The sequence below is a fragment of the Mastomys coucha genome, unplaced genomic scaffold (assembly GCF_008632895.1).
Source record: "Mastomys coucha isolate ucsf_1 unplaced genomic scaffold, UCSF_Mcou_1 pScaffold22, whole genome shotgun sequence".
In the NCBI taxonomy this organism is placed as follows: domain Eukaryota; kingdom Metazoa; phylum Chordata; class Mammalia; order Rodentia; family Muridae; genus Mastomys; species Mastomys coucha.
In genome coordinates, this window is record NW_022196905.1 from 233,562,450 (window position 1) to 233,571,678 (window position 9,229).

The 9,229-nt window shown below is 47.9% G+C and overlaps 1 non-coding gene across 1 annotated transcript; it reads left to right on the forward strand.

The window, feature by feature from the left end:
• Positions 1 to 6,223: 6,223 nt before the first annotated feature.
• On the forward strand, positions 6,224 to 6,330 carry LOC116071593. The gene has a single exon (XR_004111005.1). It is a non-coding gene; the product is annotated as a U6 spliceosomal RNA (small nuclear RNA).
• The last annotated feature ends 2,899 nt before the right edge of the window (positions 6,331 to 9,229 follow it).

Sequence of the window (9,229 nt, forward strand, 5' to 3'; positions counted from 1 at the left end):
GGACTCATAATGGTGCTGGTCACCGTGCGGGTATGGAACCTGTGTCTTCTGGTGTCACCTGTGAGGTAGGAATTGGGATTATGTTCCTTTCCCAAGAAAAGGAACTGGTGTGAAGTAACCTGCCCAGCTAGTCAGCAACAGAGCTGGGACTCAGCCCAGGGCTGTGCCGTCGTTAAAGCTCTCCCTGGGCATTGCACGTGGCCATCCACGTGCACATGTGGCCATGAGAAAGCAGAATGAGCCAGGGTGAGGCCAAGGAGGTAGTGCGGGCTGCCAGTGGGAGGAGAGAGGCTGGAAGCAAAACTCTGTCTATGTTCTTGCCAAGGTTCCTTGCAATGGTCTGCCTGAGAGTGTATCCTGGAGAGACAGGCAGGCAGAGCTCAGCGGCACCCTGGCTGCTGGCCCTAGCTCTGCTGAATAGATACAGTCTTTGAGCAGGCCTGGACAGAAGGCAAGTCCTGGGACCTTCAGGCCCTACTGTTTGAGACACAGGAGTTAGAAACAGAGCTGATTGGTAGAGGAAATCTCCTCCGTGTGCACATATTTTTCTCCTCTCTTTCCTTTCCTCTTTTCTTTTTCTTCTTCTCCTTGGAGGCAGAGTCTTACCATGTAGCACATCTTAGCCTCAGAATCATGAACATCCCTCCTCAGCTTCCAGAGTGCTGGGTTTACATGCATCATTCATCATGTGTGGTCATAATCCTCTTTGAATAGGTGCCCAAGGAGCTGCCTGCCACCTAGGACAGGAGCTCAGCCCCTTTCCAGGGCAAGCTGAGCCCTTCCTGCATAAGACCCTGGCTCCAGCAGAAGGCACAAAGGACAGTACCACCAGGTACCAGGCACACCAACTAGATACTAATACCTCTGGATCAAGCTCAATGCTTGCCTCTTGTTGTGAGTCAGAACAGACATATCATTGTACCCATTTTCCAGAGGAGAAAACTGACTCTAAAAATGTCAGATAGGCTGGGTAGTGGCGGTGCTTAGGAGGCAGAGGCAGGCAGATCTCTGTGAGTTCAAATCTAGCCTGGTCTACAAAGTGAGTTTCAGGACATCTAGGGCTGTTAGACAGAGTAACCCTATCTTGAAAAAAATGAAATGAAACAAAACAAAGCGTCGTCATCTTAGGCTGGGGAATGTGGCACCATGGTAAAGCTCTTGCCTAGTACGTAAGTTCCTGGCCTTAGCCAGGTCCAATGGCACAGACTTTGAATCCCAGCTCTCATGAGGCAGAGGCACATGGCCCTCAGTGAATTTGAGGCCAGCTTGATCAATGCAGGGAGTTGCCACCTACCCAGAAGAGCACAAAGAAACTATGCCTAAAAAAAAAAAAAAAAAAAAGGTCCTGGCTTCAATTCCTAGCAACAAAACACCACAGGCCCCAATAAGACCAGTAAGTATAGTGGGCATAGTGCCTAGGGCCCATAATAGTTGTAGGAGTCCATAAAATATTTGAATTTAGGGTCAATGGGAAAAAGTGTGTGGTGTAAAACCTGATGACCTGAGCTCCAACCCTGGAACCCACAGCAGAAGGAATGGACTCCCAAGTTGTTCCCAGACCCCTACATGACAGCTGTGGCAGGAACAAAGCTCCTCTCTCTCTCTCTCTCTCTCTCTCTCTCTCTTTCTCTCTTTCTCTCTCTCCCTCTCTCTCTCTCTCTCTCTCTCTCCCTCTCCCTCTCTCCCTCTCTTTTTCTCTCTCTCTCTCTCCCTCCCTCTCTCTCTCCCTCTCTTTTTCTCTGAGTGTGTGTGTATCTGTCTGTCTGTCTCTCTCTGCCCCATCTGTGTCCCTGTCTCTCTGCCTCTCTTTTATATGTACACACACATACACACACACACACACAATATAAAATGTTTGAATTTAGCTGGGTCCTGGAACATGCCTGTAATCCCAGCACCCAGGAATAGGAGGAAAGTTCAAGGCCAAACCAGGGCTACATGGTGTAAACTTTTTAAATTTCCATTAAAATCAAAAGGAAGAATATGAACTTCCAGGGTAAGGAAATAGTTCTCCTATAGCAGGGATATGCTCCCTATTCTACTACAGCACTGAAACACAGTCAATGCTTTTTCCTTTCCAGTGGAGAGGAAGCTCACATAGGCAAAAGCATGGTAGAAGCAGACCTTGAACACAGGTGTGCTCCCTCCAAAAGCTATGCTGGTCTGGTTGATCCCTGGTGACTATAGAGCAGGCCAAGACCATCTCAGAGAGTGTCTATAACTGTCCCCTGGGGGACAGCAGGATCAGAGCTAGAACAGCCAACTTGCCAGCCTGCTGAGTTGGCCATAGATCCTAGTGGGCAAGCAGCCTGAGCTCAATTCCTGGCCTCTTAGGAAGCCACTAGAGCAAAGAAACTGCATTCCAGAAGCTGGTCATTCATGGAGAAATGGCAGCAGGGCAGGTGCTCACCCCTGAGCAAGGACACAGAGCGACAAGGACCATCCAGGAAGCAACAACCAGTTTGTACCATCAGACTGCTATGTTGTCATCTTTACAGGGTCACCCTGTGTAGTCCTGGCTGGTCTGAAGCTCACTCAGTATGTAGCCCAAACTAGACCCGAACCAGTGTTTCTCAACTTGTGTGTCGCAAGCCTTTTACAAGTCTTTTGACCTAAGATTATTTAGAAATCACAGATATTTATATTATGATTCGTAATATAGCAAAATTACAAATATAAAGTAGCAATGAAATAATTTTATGGAGGTCACCACAATATGAGGAACTGTATTAAAAGGTCTCTGCACTAGGACAGTGGAGAACCACTGTGAACTCAGAGAGGGTTCACCTGCCTCTGCCTCTGGAGTGCTGGATCAAAGGTGTGTGCACCACACCTGGCCTGAGCACATTGGCTTCAGTCCTAGCCTTGGACCCTGCTCTGCTAAAGTATTGGTTGTATAGCCCTAGAAAAATTATTTCAGTTCTCGGTGTTTTCTCTTTTGTAAAATGATTGTAATGCGAACAGGCTGGAATCAAATGTTTTCTATATTGTAAGGCTGTCATCAGTAACAAAAGCCAGACCATTCAATTGTTTAGAAAAGAACAATACATTAACTTCAAGTCCCCAAGGTCTCAATTGTTATGCTGTGGGCTTGGCTGAGACCTTGATAAACTTGGAAATGTCACCAAAGGCAGTCCCTGGGGCCACAAGGCTGAGGTAAGGCCAGCCTGTTTCCTATCAGGTCTTTGAGGGGACAGATTAGAGAGAAAGAGGGGAGCCTGGCCTCCAAGTAAAGCACCAACCAGCAGCAGCAGAAACTCTTCAGTCAGGTAACCTGGTGACTTTCGACCTGAATGCCTTGGATTACTCAACACAAGGCAGAAACTGTGAAAGAGGACAAAGAACAGGGTACAGGTCAGCCAGGCTGGGGTGCAGTATGTATGTAAGCTATGTGACAGCCCCATAGACACTCACAGGGACAGCTTCTTAGAATCCCCAAAGCTCTGGGATAGAGACAGGCAGCCCTACAACAGCTAGACAGCCACACCTCCAGCTACACAGACAGACAGAGTCTCCAAGCTCCATCTTCAAGAGTCAGCCACTCCTGCAACAAGATGTGCCCCAGACCTGGGGTCTCTGAATTCTGCATTTTATGCCAGGCCTGGTGACTCATGTGCATGGAAGACAGAGGCAGGAGAATTGCAGTAAATCCAAAGCCACCCTAGGATACACGAGTTCCAGGTCAGCCTGGATTCCAGAATCAGAACGTGTCAAATAACAAATAAAAATATAAAAATCAGCGAGGCAGTGGTGGCACATGCCTTTAATCCCAGCACTTGGGAGGCAGGGGCAGGCGGACTTCTGAGTTTGAGGCCAGCTTGGTCTACAAAGTGAGTTCCAGGACAGCCAGGGCTGCCCGGCGCTACTGTGTGTTTAAATGTGCGCAGGCATGTGTGTGCAGGCATGGGTGCCGTGACGTGCCAGTGAAAGTCAAAAGGACAACTTTAGGAGTCAGTTTTGTCCTTAGGCTCTCGGGCTTTTACCACAAGCACCTTCACCCACTGAGCCACCTCAGCTGCCCTCCTACCTTATTTTTTTGAGACAGAGTTTCTAATTAATTAAACCTGAAACTCACTGACTGGGTACAAATGGCTGACTGGTGAGCCCCTGGGATCCTCCTGTCTCTAGCTGGGTCTGGCTTTTTTTGTTTTTGAGACAGGATTTCTCTGTGTAGCCCCTGGCTGTCCTGGAACTCAGATCTGCCTGCCTTTGCCACGGGAGCGCTGGGATTAAAGGTGCGGGCCAGCACCACCCAGAAGGTCTGGCTTTCTACAGGATGATAGGGATTTGAACTTGGCTTCTCAGGCTTGTGCTGCAGGCACGTTACCCACCGAGCTATCTCCCCAGCCTCTGAGAAGTTATTTTTAAAGGGGATTCTTACAGAATCATCTTGGACTGGTTTTCTAGAAAAGAAGGCCAGGGGCTCAGAGTGGCATGCAGGGTGTGTGTTTTCACTTCCCACGTGCAAAGGAATGGCTGGGGGTACAGAGAAGTGAGGACAGCAAAGGGGTTGGGGGGGGGGCTCAAGAGCTCTGCCAGGACCTACTTCTTGACTATGGACAGCTCTCTGGGAAGGAAGAGCCTGGTACACTAAGAGTCCCAGAGGGGTGAGCTTACACCGGGGAGCAGGGTATATACACCACCGAAGCAGCCAGGCAGGACCCAGACCTTGATGGGAGCTTCCAGGCATGGCTTGGGAAGTCTTATTCCAAGGGATACTCAACCTGGAAGCAGTTCCCAGAGGTCAAGACACTTATGACATCAACATCAGAAACCACGACACTGAGATAGAATAGCATAGCAAGGCACAACTCCTGCCCCAATCCTGACTTTAGTTCCTTGTTCTAGTGACCCCTTTAAGGACAGGGGCTAAGATTACTAAAACGGGGATTATGCCTTCCACTCTCCAAAGGATCTCAGGGAGTCAGACGGGGGCACAGACTGCCAACTTTTGCTTCTGTTGTTGCTGTTTTACTTGTGTGTATGTGGGTGTGTGTACATGGAGGCCAGAGGACACCTTGGGTGTCATTCTTAGGGACACCATTCATCTCCTTTGAAACAGAGTCTCTCTTTGTCCTGGAGCTCTCCAAAAAGGCTAGACTGACTAGCCAGCAAGCTCTGTGAATCTTATGTCTGTCTCCCCAGGGCTGAGATTCAAGCATTTACCACCAGGCCTGGCCCTGAGGCCTGAGCACAGGTTCTCACGCTGGCAAAGCAAGCACTTTATAGATGGGGCTATTCATTCTTAGCACCCCCACTGTAGGGTTCTGGTTTGGGTTTTATTGAGAAGTGGTCTCACTGCCTCCTGCCTCAGCCTCCCAAGTACCAGGATTACAGGCCACAGTGACAGGATCGACCAGTCACATTTTCAATGAGGCATTATACCCACTGCTTATGATTAGTTTAATGGGAGTCCCTATTTAGGAATGCATTTAGCCTTTGCATTTTAAAGTAATACAGCTGCTACACTTTAGAAATGCATTACCGTTGCTCCAGACCTCTTGGCTAAGTGTAGGAATACAATACCAAATACATTGTTTATAAAATAAATATAAATAAATAAATAACCTTGTTAGTTATAAGCCAGGTGTGATATGTACTCTAATCTCCACACCGGAGAGGCTGAGACAGGAGGATTATAAGAAATTTACGACTAGCCAAGGCGACACATTGGAGCCTGTTTCAAAACCCCAAACAGGGAGCTAGAGAGATGGCTCAGCCGTGAAAAATACTTATTGCTCTTTGAGGACCTAGGTTCTGTTCCCAGCACCCACATGGTGGCCCACAGCCATCTATAACTCTAGTTTCAGGGTGTCTATCCCATGTTCTCTTCTGGTCTCAGAGACATGCATGTGGTATACAAACATACATGCAGGCAAAACACCCCTACACATAAAGTAGAATAAAAATTGAAACCAAAACCAACTAAATAACCTCCTGTCTGTGGAATGACCTTAATAACCTCACTGTTGCTTCGTAGTGAAACTGAGTTTGACCTTCAGTGTTTTGGGCCTAAGGAGTAAGAGTTTGTCCATGAGCAAACATGCTTTTCTAAACATGAAAAAGCAAGTTAGGGTGGGATGGCTCAGCGGTTAAGAGCACTGACTGCTCTTCTGGAGGTCCTGAGTTCAAATCCCAGCAACCACATGGTGGCTCACAACCATCTATACAGCGACAGTGTACTCATATACATAAAATAAATAAATAAATCTTTAAAAAAAAAGTGCTCGCTTCGGCAGCACATATACTAAAATTAGAACAGTACAGAGAAGATTAGCATGGCCCCTGCGCAAGGATGACACACAAATTGGTGAAGTGTTCCATATTAAAAAAAAAAAGCAAGTCAGGTGTGACCAAATATTACCTGCTATCCAGGTTGGGAGGTAGAAGCAGGAGATTCAGAAATCCAAGGTTAAGGTCAGTCTGGCCTATATGAGATTCTGTCACAGAAAGCCCAAACCAAACCAAATTATCTCAGAGGCCACATTCTGTCTTAAGAGGTTGCTTCTCCGGCTGCAGAAGATTTGCCTTCATCCTTTCTGTTATTTACTTGAGCGAATCTTACTCCTTAGCCCAGGCTGGCCTCAAACTTATACAATCCTCCTGCCTCTGCCTCCTGGGATTCTAGGCCTGAGCCACCGCACCTGGCTTGGATTCTTTAAAAAAACAAAACCAACAACAATGTTTATGTATGTACACTTGTATGCCACGTTACATGTGTGGAGGGCAGAGAACAACCTCTGAGAGTCACTCTTTTAACTCCACCATTCTGGTCACAGGGATTCGAACTCTGGTTGTAAGACTTGGTGGCAAGTGCTTCTACCCACTGATGAGTCTTCTTTACCCATCTTGCTGGTCCTTTTTTCTTTTTTCTTTCCTCTCTCTCTTGCTCTCTCTCTCTCTCCCTGCTAAAATTCTGAATTCTGTGAAACACAGGTTGGCTGCTCTCCAGGAGAGCTCCCTCTAATCTCCCTGGCGGTTGCTCACCAAACCATGATTGATTGGCACTTCCCCAGGCCTCTGCAGTCACCTTTTCTAACAGGGCTGGATCCAGGAGACCGTGAGAGATGGCTGGATGTGATTGCAAAATTTAGGAGATGGGAAGGCAAAGGGAAATCCAAAGCGCTTTCCTGCTCGTCCTCATTTGCCAAGGCTGGCTTGCTTCCTGAAGGTGCCTCCACCCTGTGAGTAGGAAGGAGACTCCCTCTTTCTGTTCTGAGACAGTCACTGGAGAGATGCAGCCCCTTTGCCTGAGGACCTCAACAGCAGCACTTGAGTTGTGATCGGCTATTTACCGGACAAGACCAAAACCAAACATAACCGTTGACAGGGCTTAACATCCAACCCAGAGCCTGGTACTGCTGCTGTATCATACCCCAGAGGCCTAAACATTTTTGTTGTTGTTGTTGTTTGGTTTTTTGTTTGTTTTCTTTTGTTTTAGTTTGGTTTTGGTTTTTCGAGACAGGGTTTCTCTGTATAGCCCTGGCTGTCCTGGAACTCACTCTGTAGACCAGGCTGTCCTCGAACTCAGAAATCTGCCTGCCTCTGCCTCCCAAGTGCTGGGATCAAAGGCGTGCGCCACCACCGCCCGGCTAACATTTTTATTTTGAGACAGGATCTTATATAGCCCAGGCTAGCCTCTAACTCACTTATGTAGCTGAGAATAATCTTGAACTCTGCCATTTCACTTAATTATCAGAACAACCCTCTAAAGGAAGCACTTTTAGGTGGGTAGGGGGCTGGTGATGGAACGACTATTCCACCTGTGGGCTAACCACTGGGCCACACCCCCAGCTTGAGAAGCACCACTCCTGTCTGGCTCATTTCCCAGACTGAACTATAGGGGGTAAATAAACTACAACCTTTGTGCCTAACAAAAGTGAGTGGGAAACAAACAAAGGAGTGCCTAGGAATTGGGACAAGTAAGTATACAATCCCTGCTTGAACAAGGCCCTGTCCCCAAATAAAAGGTACAAAAATGACATCCATACACAAGGCCTTGGGTTCAAAAGGATGAAAGAACAAACCCTTGGGTTAGCCCAGGCCTCTCTCTCTGGGTCCTTGTTCATCACTCAGGATTTGAAAGTCTCCATCGAGAAAGCTTCTCACCCTCAGGTAACTCTGCTAGCAATTGAAAGTTGATCCTTATCAGAACCGTGGGGAGAGCATTGTAGACAAAAAACACCAGAACCTTAAGTCTCCTGCTGTGGTCCATACCTGTACTCTCAGCCCCCAGGGGTTTGGGCTAGGGATCAGAGTAGGTAGAGAGCAACCCTGTCTCTAAAAGGGGTTGGAGATGCGGGGGTTGGGCAGTGAACAGCTGGGGATGTAGCTCCGTTTGTAGGGTGTTTGTCTATGATGCACGAGTCTACCCCTAGCACCATGTAAATAAAGGCGTGGTGGGGCAGTCTTGAAATTCCAGCACTCAGGAAGTGAAGGCAGTAAGATTAAGAATTTAAGGACAAGACTAGGTATGGGTGTACTCAAGAAGCCGAAGCAGGTGGATCCCTGTGAGTTTGAGGCCAGCCTGATCACTTTAGAATGCGCCAGGCCATTCTATGTGCCAGCTAGGGCTACATAGAGAGGCACTATTTAAAAAAACAAACAACACATGCAGACACCAAAACCAGACACTATTGCTGATGCCAAGAAATGTGTGCTGACAGGAGCCTGGTATAGCTGTCCCATGAGAGGCTCTGCCTGAGCCTGACCAATACAGATGTGGATGCTCGCAGCCAAATATCGGACTGAGTGCACGGACCCCAATGGAGAAGTTAGGGCAAGGACTGAAGGAGCTGAAGGGGTTTGCAACCCTTTAAGAAGAATAACAGTATCAACCAACTAGACCCCCCAAAGCTCCCAGGGACTAAACCACCAACCAAAGACTACACATGGAAGGACCCATGGCTCCAACTGGATATATAGCAGAGGATGACCTTATTGGGCATCAATGGGAGGGGAGCCCCTTGGTCCCCTGGAGACTCGATGACCCAGGATAGGGGCATGCCAGGATGGTAAGGCAGGAGTGGGTAGGAAGGTGGGGGAGCACTCTCATAGAGGCAGGGGAAGGGGGAGGGGATAAGGGGTTTGTGGAGGGGAAACTGGGAAGGGGGATAACATTTGAAATGTCAATAAATAAAATAACCAATAAAACATACACACTGGGCAGTGGTGGCGCATGCTTTTAATCCCAGCACTTGGGAGGCAGAGGCAGGTGGATTTCTGAGTT